Source organism: Aythya ferina, assembly GCF_964211825.1.
Source record: "Aythya ferina genome assembly, chromosome: 20".
NCBI lineage: Eukaryota > Metazoa > Chordata > Aves > Anseriformes > Anatidae > Aythya > Aythya ferina.
The window spans coordinates 7,297,740-7,312,717 of record NC_140318.1 but is presented as its reverse complement, the minus strand read 5'-3'; positions in this window follow the sequence as shown (position 1 = coordinate 7,312,717).

The window sequence follows — 14,978 nt, the reverse complement described above, 5'->3', positions numbered from 1 at the left end:
AGACCAAAGAAGGAGGATTATGTCTGCTGGAAAGTAATGAGTTTACAATTGGTTATCACCATCCAGGTTTCTGAGGATCCCACCAAAGCAAGAAGGTGGAGGTGGAGGACAACTGTAGAGCTCCTCTGCAAAGGTGACAGTGCAAACACCATTGTCTCTGCCAGGCATTAGAGACAGACAATTAGCAGACAATTAGCAGAGATCCCTACTCCTGAGCCACTATCTGGGTCTGCAAGGTATATGTACATGATGATGAAGGAACTTTTGTCCAAAGTCCTTCATGGGCCACCTGCAAATCTCTTTACAAAAGGAACTTCAAGATGCTTGAAGAGGTCCATGCAACTGGGCAAAAACTGCTAGTCATCCAAAGCAGGCAGATTGTTTAATCCCTGGCTTTTCAATGAAATATGTAATTTAGCTGAAGTTTTTGTACAAGGTGGAATTTCGTATCACAAACTGCTGCTGATTCCTAGAAATGGTGATGATAGAAAGGCAGGAGACACAGTTTCAAATCCCCACTCCAAAACAGAGCTTTAATTTGGTTGTTCATCCCAATAGCCTCAACAGTCTGTTGATTATTAATGGCTATTTCTGCAGACTGTTAGTCCTTTCACCAGAAAGAAATCTGTTTACAGTGGCAACACAGCAGAAAGACCTGCAGCTTTGGAGGGCTCAGCACAATACCAGCACTTCCATCACTTTGGGCTCTTATGTTCCTTTAGAGATCTCTTTCTACTGCAACAACACAGAACAAATGTTCCCCAAATTAACTCTTGAAAGACCTTTTTCCTCAAAAGAACTCTGAGGCAGAGCCCCTTCAAAGCAGGGATATGAACTGGCCAATGGAGTGAATACCTAAGCAGCCATGATTTCTCTGGTATTAGAGATGATGTGACACCAATTGCAGGACTGTCTTCAGAAAGAAAGAGCAGGTCCTTGAGCCTCACAACATGATGTGAACAATTGTGGCTGGGAACTGCAACCTCTCAGGCATAAGAGAAGCCCTTACTATCTTTGTGCATCATGAAGCACAAAATGGAACCCGCTCTCAGTTGGGTCCTTTAGCTGCCACAGTAAAATAATATTATTCAGACAGAGAGCTCAGAGCAGAACTGAGCTCAGTTTCTCTCATATGCACTGATGGAAAACAAAAACAAAAACAAAAACAAAAACAAAAACTGAAAAGAGGCAGTTTGTGACTTGGCTATGGGTCTTAGCAGGTGTCACAGCTTCAAGTCTTCCACATGGTGCCCACTGCTGTGATGGACACTTTGCTGTGGTGGACACTTTGCTGAAGGACCTCACTTAAGGACTGATCACATGAAAAAGATACATATGCATACAGTCTCTAACTACTTTGCTGTTCAAAATGAAAACTAGAGGTTGAATTAGGCTTATTATGGAAATTGAGAGGGGAAAATTCCTTGTAGTGACTGCAGTGGATTTGGCAAACAAAGGGTTAATGGAGTCAAGAAGGGTCTGATGAGTTTGAGATCTCTGATAATGAGTTGCTAAAACTGGCTGGGATAAGAACTGGGAGGACTGAGAGGAGAGTGGTCACCAAATAATGGACTTTCTTTGGGGTGGGAGGAAAGCAAGGCAGGCTTTTGTCTCAGGAACCTTATCAGACTATGAATCAGTAGTATCTAAACAGGGTAATCACCTAAAGAAAAAGAAAGCTTTCCTAAACACTGCTAGTCATTGAGTTAAGAGATCTGCAGGAAGGATTAAAAAAGATGAGGGATTATCCATGAAGGCAACTGAGCTTGTTTCTCCCAATCAGGGACTGAAAGACTGTGCTTTGGGGGTGTAAAATAGCTCTCTGATTCATTTGGGAGTGAAAACTGTTCCCTCATTGGGGTGATTTGCCTATAAATCGTGAAGTTTGCTCTGTCAGTATGTGTAGAGCATCTGGCTGAGTGAGCTCTGTAGTGTGCTTGGGAAGGTTACAGTAATGAAAATGTATTTTCCATTATCTTTTATTTAGAAGTGTTTTTGTTTTTGTTTTTTTTTTTTCTTTTTTCTTTTCTTTTTTTTTTTTTTTTCCCTAAACAAATACAAAGATCAATTATATTCAATATAAGTGGAAGAAATCTAGATCTGACCCCTCTCTACTTCAGCAGAGAAGTGGTTAATCCATTGGAGTCAAAGGAAACAACCTTGTGAAGTAAATGGGCTCAGAATATGACCTGCTGTTAGTGTGCCGGGGGTTGGGATTGTTCTGGAATGACATCAGTGTACTAAAGAAAACAGTGCCAATTAAGTGCTCTGAATCAATTTACATGCCCATAGTGTTACCTTTGACACATGCTTTCAGCAGTACCCTTGAGATGACTGTTTTCCCTTGTGATGGACATTTTCCAAGCATATTTATTTAGATATGACAAACTTGAATATCATGAGGAGGTGGAGCAGCTGTCTGCACTTCTACTCTTTCCAGCCAACAAGTTTCAAGTTTTTCTCTCCCCCTGGCTTTCTTTCTTCCAGACGCAGCAAATGCAATTCCTTGCATGGCCATTACAATGCAAATTTAAGACATGAGCCATTCAATGTGATAACGATTTTAAAGTGTGGCTTGTCTGCAAAATGGGAGCCCTCAGAAGTGCACTGTAACCCATCCAGATTTACACTTGAACACACTGCCATCAGGAGCACGACACTCCAGCAGCACTAAGTCATTTCAGCACGAATGCAGTCTGGTAGATACCTTCAGAAATCATCATCACTGTGTTCTTGTATGGCAGTGTACAACTTGTGATAGGAGATTCAGTTTTAAGGGGCCATGAAGATGACTTGAAGACCAGGCTGCTACTGCAGGAGCGACATATCATGCTCTTAATAAGATAAGTGATATCACTGTTTTGTTGTCCCTTTGGTGAGCACCTAACTTGGGGCCCTTGCTTCTGTATAAGAGTGAAAACTGCAAATTCTTGGAGATCAAATGAGCAGAATGTGAAAGGGAGTTAGAGCTGTAGCATAGGAAGAAAAGGAAACCCAAAGACGTGGTGAAGTTACATTCAGGTGATGTTGAGGGGTCTTCACTCCACTCCCATTCAGTGCCCAGGTTTGTATGGGTGGTCAGTGCTGGCATGGGTGCATGGATACGGACCTGAAATGGGGAAGGAGAACAGGGAAGGCAGAACCTCAGCACTTCTGTGTGTGTGCTCTCCTGGGAAACGCTTGTGTCCTCATTGGGAAGAGTGCAGAAAAGAAAGGATGTCCCAGGTGAGGTGCGAAGTTGTGAGGCTCCCTCTCACCATCCCTATTCCAAGCCCCCCAGGAGAGTCATTACCTCCAATTTAGTTCCACGAATGTCAACAGAAAGGCTGTAATCATTTGTTTGGCAGAGGCAGGGCAGGCCTGAATGTCGGAGGGACCTGTCAGGGTGTCACTTCATCTCTCGCACACTTTGTTAGAGGCTGACAGCCAGCTTGCCATTACCACTGCAGGGCCAATTATCTCTGCACTGCAGGAACATGCCCCACTTGTCACCCCCCCTTCCTCTCCCACTTGCCCTTCCGCTGTGGATCATTAAAATGATTTTGCACACACGAAACACGCGCACACGTGCAGCTGCTCAGCTCAGTGCATTAAACCAGTCCCAGCCGTGGATTCCTCAAACCTGTCACCATGGGCAGGAGTACTGTGGAGTGGAGGGGAAAGATGTACTTTTTTTTTTCTTTTTTTAATATTTCAGAAATTATGAGACATTAAAGGCTTGTGTTTCCCCCTGGGTTTAATTACACTGAATGTATTTAAACCGCTCTAATAAGTAGTAAATCTCTGAAAAGCTAGAGAATACAAGAGGGTTTGTCACCTTCACACAAGGCAGGGGGAAAGTAGTTCTTCATCCTAGAGGGATCTCTCTGGGATATAGAGAAGGGGGTTTTAACCAGCCTCTGGGGCTTGGTCTTCTTCATTCTATACCAGGATGCTGGAAGAGGTTTGAAGTTCCCTGTCACTGACCACACAGCTTCACCTCTTTGGGCACTTGCAGAGGTGTTCAGGAAGCCAGGGCTCTCCTGTTCACAGCCAAAGCCCAGTGCCTTCCCATGGGCAGCTGTATCAGGGGCCCCACACCCCTTATATCAGCACTAGGGATGAGCTGTGCTCCTAGGTCTCCAATTGCTTTCCTTCCTCCAAGCTTCATTTCCCCTGTCCTGAGCATGCACAGCTGATATCATTCCACTCTGAGCTGAGATTGCTATTCAGGACAAACCTTTTGCCACTTATTCGTAAACTCCCTGGCCTCTGGAGATCTTAGACAGACTGTCTTCTCCTTCACCCTATCCAACCATGCCATCTTTCTTTTTTTTTCTTTTTATTTTTTTCCTTCTCTCTCTCTTTTTTTTTTCTTTTCTTTTCTTTTTCTTTTTTCTTTTTTTTTTTTTTTTTTTTCATTGCCACTTTTGTAAAACAACTTAAATGTCATCTTCCTGCAATTACCCACAGAAGAGAGAAATGAATAGGAACATTCCCACAGGGGTCCCTGTCTTAAATGAGGCTTTTGTTGTTATAAATTGTTACTCAAAGCAGTACAAGCCTTTGGAACCACTCACGTGTTCCTGGTAACTTGAAGCATGGGGCTTTGAATTCAAAGAGCTTGTTTGGAATCTGCCAGCCTTTCTGGAGGTATGAAATCTGAACACGTAAGTCATAGCAGTAGCAGCAAGTCCTTTTGCTTGAGGCTAGCTGCCACTTCACCAGGCAGAGGTGACTTTGAGTGGTGCCTGCCACAGGATCCTTGTTCCCAGGCACCTGCTGGCCCTTGGTGCTTTCCTTGCATCTGCCTTGGAGGGACCGAACAAGGAGAACATAAAGTAGTATGGCTTCAAAATTTTCCTTACCACCCTGAACCACAACCACCCTGCTTCAGAATAGAAGTCCAATGCCCTGTCTCAACCCCAAAAGATGCAATATGACCTAGTGGTTATAAGGTCTAAGTTTGAAGAAGGCCCAGGAATCCCTTTGCTTCTCTGCTGCTACCTGGGGCTCCTTTGGGTGAAGGATTGCACCACCCCTCCCCACATCTCTGCTTCCCCATCTGTGAAGTGTGAAGGTAGTGGACAGCCTTCCCAGAGCATGTGGGGAATTGCTGGGAGGTTTAACATGAAATGATTTAAATCCCTCTTCTGAAGGCTGGGAGAAACCTAAGTGTTGGCTGAGCTCCACAGTGAGCTGCCATCCTTGCCTGCAGCACCTGAACAGAAAATGCCATGGGAGAGCTAAGCCTTGGGATTACATGGTTGAGAAAAGTAGCTTCTTGTTTTAGTTTTCCCCCTTTCTGTGGGATTTAGGTTTGGGAACATAAACTCCAAGCTTTGAGCAGGGTTATGGAAAGAAACCTCAACAGCTGTACAAAGCTGATCTGCTGCACTCCTGTGTGAGCTCAGGATGCTCAGGATGGAAAGCCAAGACCCACCAACCATGTAACCCCATAGCAGAGTCCTCTGGGAACTCAAGTAGCAATGTCAGACTACTGCTACCAGGCCAGGCCATATATATTTTTTCTCCTCCATGAGAAGGAACTGGATGGGGCATGGATGCAAAGCACTGATATGACCAGAGCTGCAATGCCAAGTTAAGCTGCCAGTCTGAAATTAAACTGTGTAATGAGGGTGTCACTCAATTCTGTAAGGCTCAGGGAGGTGAGAGAGAAGGGAGACAGCCTGGCTCTGTCATGCCACACATACAGGCACACACTTTTCTCCATCCCCTGCCTGTACCTCTCCCCACCACAGAAAGAACAAAACAAAACCTACCGCATCTTCCCAAACAGATCACAAAATCAGCATCCTTTGAAAAGGGGCTAAAAAAAGATATTAAACTTTAAATACCATTTCTTTCCATGCTGCTAAGCAGCTTATTTATCACAGCGTGAGCCCACCTTAAGAGCTGTGACGACAGAAAGCTCCGCTGGTAATTACTGCAGAGAGCCAGCAGGCATGAATGAGTCACCACAATGCCAGTGTGCAGCAGACAAGGTAAGGGGAGACAGACAGACAGACAGGGAACAAGGGCCAGCCAAGCATGGGGCCTTGAAACCCTCTTGGGAAGGTGTGCTGGTACATCTTCTTTGCCTCTTGCCAGGAACCAGGTCTCCAAGCAGAGAGAAGCTGCTGGAGCTTGCTCAGAGGAACATCCTCAGGTCTGCATCACCCCTTTGGGTACGTGGTCCTGCTGTGCCAGAGGAAAATAAGTCTTCTTGTGCAAAAGACCCTCAGCTGGTTTGGTCTGTGCATACATTCAAGTTGTGCCCTTCAGAAATGGTGCTGAGCAAAGATACCCTTGGTTTATTGCTGGCTGTCCTTCCTGCTAGCAGACATGCTGGCTTCCTCAGCAAGCCCTGTCCTCCCAGCCCCATGAATTGGGGGGGAATTGAGCCACTTCAGTTAAATGAGTGACATCAGAGTGAATCTAAGGCGACAAGCTGAGCCTGCTGGGAAGGGCAGGCAGCTCAGCACCAAGAAACCTTGGCAACTCCTGCCTAGCCATTAGAATATGTCCCCTCCTCCTGTGCAGTGCTGGAGCTGACAGCAGGGTCAGCCCATGCCTTGCAGCAGAAACAGCAGCTCTGGGAGAAAGGGAGATCATCTCCCCTCGCATCCTGGGAGATGACAGTAGGTGCCATCCTCCTGCCATCCTCCTCTGAGAGAATCGATGGCAGATGTCATCCCTCTTTTTCCTGTAATTGGATGCTCTCAGAGCAACTTACTTCCAAGGTATTTTAGGAGGACTTTACCATTGCAAAAAAAGCATTTCAAACATTATCAGAGCCTGGTGATGGATGCTGAACAAACACATGCAGCACTAAAATTTACTGTGCCAAAGAGTTGACTGAAATAACCAAGTCCCTTTGCAGAGGGGAGAAGAGCTGCCCACATTTACTTCCTAGTCCGGTGGCTGAGTTGGGAGCAGGACTCAGATCTCCTCTTTTCTGTCCACCAGGTTTCTTGGAAAAGGGCCCAACCTGTTCTTCAAGATGGTAATTAAATGGGACACCAGCCCTGAGCAGTGTCTGATTTAGCCTCACACCTGGTGGGCTTAGTCACCAGCACACAGCCTCATCTCCATAAGAACAGTGCCTGTTACCTGGGCTCTGACACATCAAATATGGTCTTAAAATAGCACTGGGTTTCTGACTGAGCTCCTCTGGGATTTCTCCAGATCTGCCTTTCTTGCCAATCACACTTAACTACTGGTGTGGTGTTCTCTAAGAGATGAAAACTTTGTGGTCTTTCACTCCCCCTTGCAAGGGAGCTCATTGCTCCTCTCCCCAACTGTTCAGGTTCCTCTTACAGCCTTCTGCAGGGCCTGGTGGCATCCGTCTGCTGTGGCTACTCCCAGGAGCAGGTCTTTAGGCTGTAGAGATGCAGAAGTAGTCTTTGGCAGTCAACCCAGCAGTAGCAGATGGAAGTGTGAAGTGCAGGAAGAAAGCTACAAATAGCCGAACAAGAAAAAACTGACATGTCCTGGGCTTGCACATCATGAACCCTTTCAAGCTGTGGGATAGCACTGACTTCTGAAAAGGGCTATTTTAGGCAACATCTCATGAAGTTTGGCTCTCTTCACACACTGGCCTTCATCTGCATGTGGAGAAGACAGTTCCTACACCAGCAGCTTCTTTACTATCACTTGGTTCCCTCCAGTGATGAGCTAACACAGAACCATGTGGAGCATCACCCTGAGCAGCAGGGAGAGCCCTAGTGGTCTTCTGCATGCATCCCTTCCAGATAACGATCCAAAGTAGCTTTCTCGTGCATAAAAAGCCTGAGGTTCACAGGTTTCTCCCTGTCCTTCTGCAGAGCCATGACCTTCAGGAGGGTCAGACAAGTGCAGAGCCATGTGGCTGCTCAGCTGACTTGTTAATGGCCGCCCCGCTTCCAGCAGAGAGGCCTGAGGGGAAGATGGCTTTGACTCCAGAAGGGAAACGGCTATTTCCATGGACACTTATCAAGATGGTGGCTCCGTGCCATCATTTCAATCTGAGGTCCTGACTGGAAACTTCCAGCAGCCCCAGCAGGAGCAACTTGGGTCTGGCCGTGCCAGTAATGAGGCCCAGCTGGCACCTTGGCCAGCAGCTCTCTGCAATAACCCTGCCAAGAGCTGGCTGGGACTGGATGGCAGCAAGGATGAGGAGGACAGGAGTTAGGGAGGCATGAGTGTGGCACCCATCAGCTCTGGAGCTGCTCTGTTGCTGCAGTGAAGCAGCTCTGTGTCATGGGGATGAGGAAAACTCCCCCTCCCCAGAAGGCCTGGGAAGCAAATTTAACTTCCCCCCATGACCTTCAGAGCTCCTCTGGGCTGATCTCTGTGATCATGACTTAGTCTTTTCCCAGTTAAGCATCTTTGGAAGCTGCCAGGTCCTGATCCCGAGGGGCATCTCCATAATTTCTGCTGCACTTCAGATCCTGCAAGAGCATCTCATACTGTCCATCTCCCCCACTACTGGCCATGATAGGCTGGAGCAGACGGGTGAGACAGTGGCATGTTGTATATTTACAGTGCCTGTACCTAACCAGCACATACCAGCAGCCAAAGACTGCACAGAACAGAGCAACTTTTACTTTTCAGAGGGAAGAGACAACTACAGAAGCTTCACGGGCTGGAGGAAAGAGGGATTTTCCCCTCTGATGTCCCTGTAACCATGCAGCAAGAGCTGAGGCTGCATTTTTCCCATGCGGCCACCGGAGGGCAGCCCGAGGGAGGGAGCCGACCCCAAACCTCCCCCAAAAACGGGGCTGGAGGGAGCTGCGGGGGGGCAGCAATAGGGGTGCTGGGGCCGAGCAGTAGGGTGGGCTGTGGGGTGCAAACCCAGAGGGGAGTGGGCAGCAGGGAGCAGCTGTAACTGCTGGGGGAAGTTTAACAGTGCAGCGTGAACTAGTTCAGCTCTCTGTTAGGGAGAGGAATTTTATGCCTGTGAGACGAGGAAACCAATTAAAAGCGTAATTCAATCAGTGTGGTTTAGTGGCAGCTTTAAGGGACCTGGATGGGGCATCAGCAAGGAGCTGCCAACACACGGCGGTGGTGTCCAAAGAGGTAAAGCCCCTTTCTAAACAGAGCCTCAATGAGGGATATTTGTAGCCTCCAGCCAGGTCAGGGCTGAAGTTGTGACAGGGCAAGTCGTAGCTACTGCTGACATGAGCTGGGTTTAGAAATAAATCAGGTGGATCTGACAGATCCCTCTGGACACCATGGTAAGTCCTTCCCCATTGAAGTTGGCAGGGCCAAGGGATGTCATGTTAGTGACCGCGGGGCCTGGCTTTCTCTGTTTGAAAGCTGCTTTGATAAAAGCATGTAGGCCAAAATATTCATCTGTGGCTCATGATCATAACCACCTTTGCTCTTAGCATCACTGCAGCACCCGGCAGGAGTAGGCCAAGCTGCTGTGCAAGCACAGGGCAGTCACCAGGAGGGTTTGACTCCCCAGAAATCGTAATTGAATGCTTTGGATTGACCTCTTGGATTGTGCTCACCCCCTGATGGAGCTATAGGCATGTCTGTCCTCTTCTGAAATACAGAGAATGGTGTGGCAGGACAGTGTGGCAGGAACGATGTCTTGGAGACATTAGAGACATGGATTTTGAGCAAGATATAATATAGTCCCAAGCTGCTTGCTTGAAATGCAGATGTGCTGTATTATTCCCAGGGGAAAAGCAGTAAGGGACTCTGATGAACTGATTTTTCCTGCTTTGATTTTGCAATTTCACTTGTTCCTCCCATTGCATCTCAAAAGTCCCAGTGGTTTAGGTGCAAATGTCTTTCTTTTCCATGCACTGGAGGCTGCATTTCAATAGTAGGTGAAACAATGCTTTATACAGATATCTGCAAAGTGATTAAGGACCCAGCAGCAGGAGAGGTTCTACATGTAAGTAAAATATTATGGCACCATTGAAAAAAATAAGGACTTTGCCATTTGGACATAAGTCAGAGTGACCTTTCTTTTCCCTAGTAGACACCAAGTCCCAGCTTCGTGTCAGGAAAGTGAGCGTTGTGTCTCTGACAGCATTCAGAACCAAAGAACATTTACTGTCTGTGAACTCACTTTAGCCTAAAAATATAAGGGTATCTAGGGAAAGAAGACTAAAAGGGAGATAAATGATGAGGCAAATGATTTAAAACTGTTTGGCTGAGGTCACAGTCTGTAGAAAATGCTACTTCTGTGAGCAAAGACTCAGATTTTGTTCTGTCACCAGTATGTACATCATACACAGCCATGAGTATCTTGCCATCACTAAAATGGGCGTCATCTCACTTTTTTCAGGAGTCTGTAGGAAATAAATACTTTGCAAGCCATGATGGACTCACATGCTACAACAATATGAACTACGTAAATACCTAAAATAGACCCATTCCTGTCAGCAAATATCCAGACATTCTGAAATCATTCTCATCAGCTCAATTTCCAAAGATAGATGGTTCCAGACTAGCCTCATTTCTCCAAGGATTTTTTTTTTCTTTTTTGAGTCAGAGAGGGAAAGAGAGAGAGAGAAAGGAACACTAATGTATTTAACCAATCTTGATTTCAGTGTAATATTTCAACTAAACCATATTAGTTTCATTAGTTTTGCTGAGAATTAACATCAGACTTGTAAACTAGTCTCTGCTAATGGTTAAAGGGCAGATGAGAACAAATTAAGCTGAAAGAGGAGTGGGTTTTGGAAGTCAATGAAGGTTTATTCATGAATGACCTTGGGCTGTAATTTTTCAGCTGTGGTCAAGTATTTGTTTATTGGGATTTGGGAGGCAAGGTTTCACAGAAGCAGGCAGGTATTGCACAGAGGAGGATTTGGATGATCTCAAAAGCTGGGGTAAGGGCCTGGCATGCAATGCTATAATTCACAGTTACATGTGTTGGGACTGGGAACACATCCTCTGCAAATGTCACGAGAGCAGAAACATCAGGGTTTACAAGCTGATCAAAGGAGGACTGTGAATCACCAATGAGTTTTGTCCATGAAAATGTCAAATGATATCCTAGGATGTACGAGGCAAAGAATTCCCCAAAGAGATAGGGAGATATTAATGCCATTATGCAAAGTCCTAATGCTCTTTTATCAGGAATATGGCATGACAGCTTTGGTCACCCAGGGTCAGAAAAGATAAATTCAGTGTGGATGGATTCAGGGAGACCATTTGAAAGGCTCTCCTTCCCTTCACTCAGTTTCTGAAACGTGACTAGAAGAGTTTAGTTTGGGATAGAGTGTCTGAGAGAAGGTGATCCCTCTCTGTACGGCAAGGGAGGTAAAGACCCAGGAGACAGTGCAGTGTTGAAACTAGAGAAAAGTATCAGAATGAAATCTAGTGGGCATGCACAGAGCTGGCAACTAGAGTAAGGCAACTAGAGTAAGGTGTCTGTATCTAGATCAGTGGGATTAAAAGCAGCAAGCAACCTTAAACCACCTTCAGCAGCCTGTGCATGAAGTGCTGCTAAGGGGCAGTGAGGAGAAGGGAGCTGGTAGTTTTGGAGGCCGTGACGGTGTCTTTTCCACTAAGTTTGTGGCGAGAGTCATAGCTGTATTATGCCCATGATAATCTGAGGATGTAAAACAGAGGGTGTCAGGACTAACCATTTCTAGGCCAGGCAATAAATCTGGGAAATACCAAGTGGGATTCTGGACACATGAAACATAAAGAAGCCACCATCCAAAATATACTGTGCTAACTATGGAGGTATTGCCTTCTCCTTGCTAGAGAAATATGTCTTTTGGCCTAAAGGTCGTATTTCTGTTTTTCCACTTACTCTAAACAAAGGTTCCTTTTCTAGCCTATCCCCTAAGACAACTGAGGTCTCCCCTTCACCTACACATCCTTCCATGCTCCCTGAAAAGGGAAAACTGGGCTGTTGGCAGCCTGTGCCAGTCCTCCCTAGGAACTGAAGCAATTCAGAATGTACTTGAACAACTCTCCTTTATTTTTCAACAAGCAGGGCTAGACTGGTCTCCTCTGGTTTCCATGTGTCCAAATAAGCAACCTCTCTATAAATCCATCCATAAACATGTAATCTGTACTGCATCAAAGTCTCCTTTGGTATAATCCCTAAAAGAGGCTTTCACATGAGAAAAATATGGTCCATTCATTCTCTTGACATTCGGTGCTGCATGGTTAGTCATCTCAATCTCACTAATGCCCAATAAGTAAAGGATGTTTTCGACAAGTCCTGACTAGTATGAGATACATAGAAAAGTAATAAAACATATTTCAAAAAGAGATCTGTTATATTTTCAGATCACAGTAAATCTGAACATAAGCCATGTACAATACCGAGCAGCTCTTTCCTCTGTGTCATACAAATGCAGGCAAGCTTCATCTCCTTCCCAGCAAGCCCCAGACAGGTTACACCCGAGATGTGCTGGGAGAAATCTCTCTGTTCAGCCTTTTGAAAAGGAACAGAGAAAAGGGCCATGGAGTTGCTGTCTGTGGTTTGGGAAGATGAAAGCTCTGCAAAGCAGAGTTTTAACTCCCAGAAAGAGTCCAGATCCACAGCAGTGTCCTGGAGGAAGACATCAATAACAAGGCAGCCCATGGTTCCCCAGCCAAAGGCAACCTCTAATTAACATGGGCTAATTATTTGTCTGCTGCTTGGAAGAAGATGACTTAGGCAGTGGGTGAGCACAAGTTCCCTGGAGGCTGGTGTTACCCCAGGAGGGGATTTCACCAGTGTCTTCCATGAAGTCAGAGCAGGATGGGTGCCTATTGCTTTTTCACCGCTGATTCAGCATCCCCAGCTTTGCCAAGTGTTCAGGCTTTCGAGCCATTTACATCCAAAAGCAATCGGAGAAATCATTTGACAAGCTTCATCCCAAGATGTTGGCAGATAACCAAGACCAACTTTGTTACTCAAAGATTATGTTTGCAGTGAAATAATTTAGGGATTGAGGGATTATCCAACATGGGCCCACAGCCCAACACCACCAGAAGTACCAATCACCTCACAATTCCTGACAGTGGGAAACAATCTCCAGGAGCTGAGATTATTTTTATTTATTTATTTTTATTTTTTTCCTCGGATAAACAAAACCTTTCTGTTCAAACAGTGCTGTCTACAAATCATTAAGGCGATTGGCTGATTTACATCTGGCATTACAGAGGTCAGAACAATAAAACATGGCTTTATTTTTCAGCGAACACACACTCTCTGCTATCCTTTATGAAGGCTGTCAGAAGCCAGTGCACGGGGGGAAGTGAGGTGGGATGCTGCAAGGAGCTAGATGGGGAGGACTGGGAATTAGTAGTGTCAGGGGGATATTGCAGAAGTGCATTTCTAACAGGGTGGAAGTGGGTTTTGGTTGTTGGAAAGTTTTATGACAAAAAGTACTTTTTAATATTTTATTTTATTTTATTTTATTTTATTTTATTTTATTTTATTTTATTTTATTTTATTTTATTTTATTTTATTATTATTTTTTGAGATGACCACTGTGTTACTCCCATCAGGGAGCAGATTTTTGCTTGGCTTTTTGAAAATGGATATGTTGTGGCCCCATGACTACTTCCCACTGGAAACCCCAGCCCAATCAGGGAAATCTGCTATAAAATGTTTTTAGATCAACGCTTACAGTAAATGGAGCTTTTTTAAATTAAAAGTATTTAGCGGCACATTTTGAAACAGTACAGGGCTTTATGGCTTTGGCATCCTTGACTCCCTTGTGCTCAGAAACCAGGAACACAGTGGGTTTTTATGTATCTCTCCCAAGATATTTTTGTTATTTTTATTGGGGTATTTAAAATACTGACCTTAAATAAATGTACTGGGGCCAAGAGATGCCGGGGACAGAGCCTGACAGTTAACTAAGGTCCAGGTCCTACAAGCTGCTGCTCACAGCTGCACTCAGCTGGCTGCAAGAAGCAGCAGACAGCCCCATACAGCTTGTTTGTTCGGATTATTAGACAGCATAATTAGTGGCTAGTGCTAGATCTTGTGCTGCTTCCTCATTTTAGGAAATCACAGTTAACAAATTGCTGTATCACTCATGCCTCATATATTTTTCAGAAATACCACACTGAATATTGTCTTTTCTACATACAAAAGCCTCACCCCTCCACAAAAGCAGAAAACTATCTGAAAACTAAGTGCACAAAAAATAAAAAATAAAAAATAAACATTTGCTCTGAAAAAAAAACCTTCGTCTTCCCTGTGTCATTCTGATCAAAACCTTGGTTAAATGCCAGACAGCAGGTCACAGCCATTTTCTTAAACTCTAGGGGCATCAAATTTTCCTGTCCATCCCTCAGCCTTTCAGGCTGCTTCCCTTAATGATGATATTGATTTTGATTTTAGTTTCATCTAGTTTTAGTCTATTCCAGTGATGGACTCCCACTGCTCCCAACAGGAGATTATTCTATGCTCTGCCAGACCTCACTGATAGGAATCTTTCCCTGACATCCAACTTAAGTTTTCTTTTTTGTTTTGTTTAAACTTTTTATGCTTTGATTGGGTGAAGTACTTAAAGCCAGGAGTTAAGGGTTAGAGAGAGAGGAGAGAGAAGGGGAGGGGAGGCCAGATGAGATAAATTGGCAACCAACTGCAGAAATGTGCAGAAGTTTCCTCCCGAGGCCTGACTTTCTGTTGCAGCCATAGGTTCTATAGAAAATGTATTTGCCCAGAATCCTTTGTAAGGGAAAGAAAGGAAAAGAATCATTATTTAGAGGAACCTGAGCCCTACAGGAGACATATCAAATACTTTCTGGATTAGAAAAAGGGCTGTCATTAAGATGTGAGTTTCAGGTTAGATTTATATATATGTTTTATACATACTTTTAAAATCACCTAGAATTGACTCTGATTATCTATGTGGATCATTTTGCTACTGTACCCTCAAATATTCTTATACTGCTGTAAATGCCACATCAGTCAGATGAGAAGACCATCTAGGACACTATCCTGTCTCTAAAAGTTATTAATAATGGATGCTAGGGAAGAGCATAGGAACTATCACTACTCCCCATGGACCTTCCTAAGCAATTCTTCTTTCTTC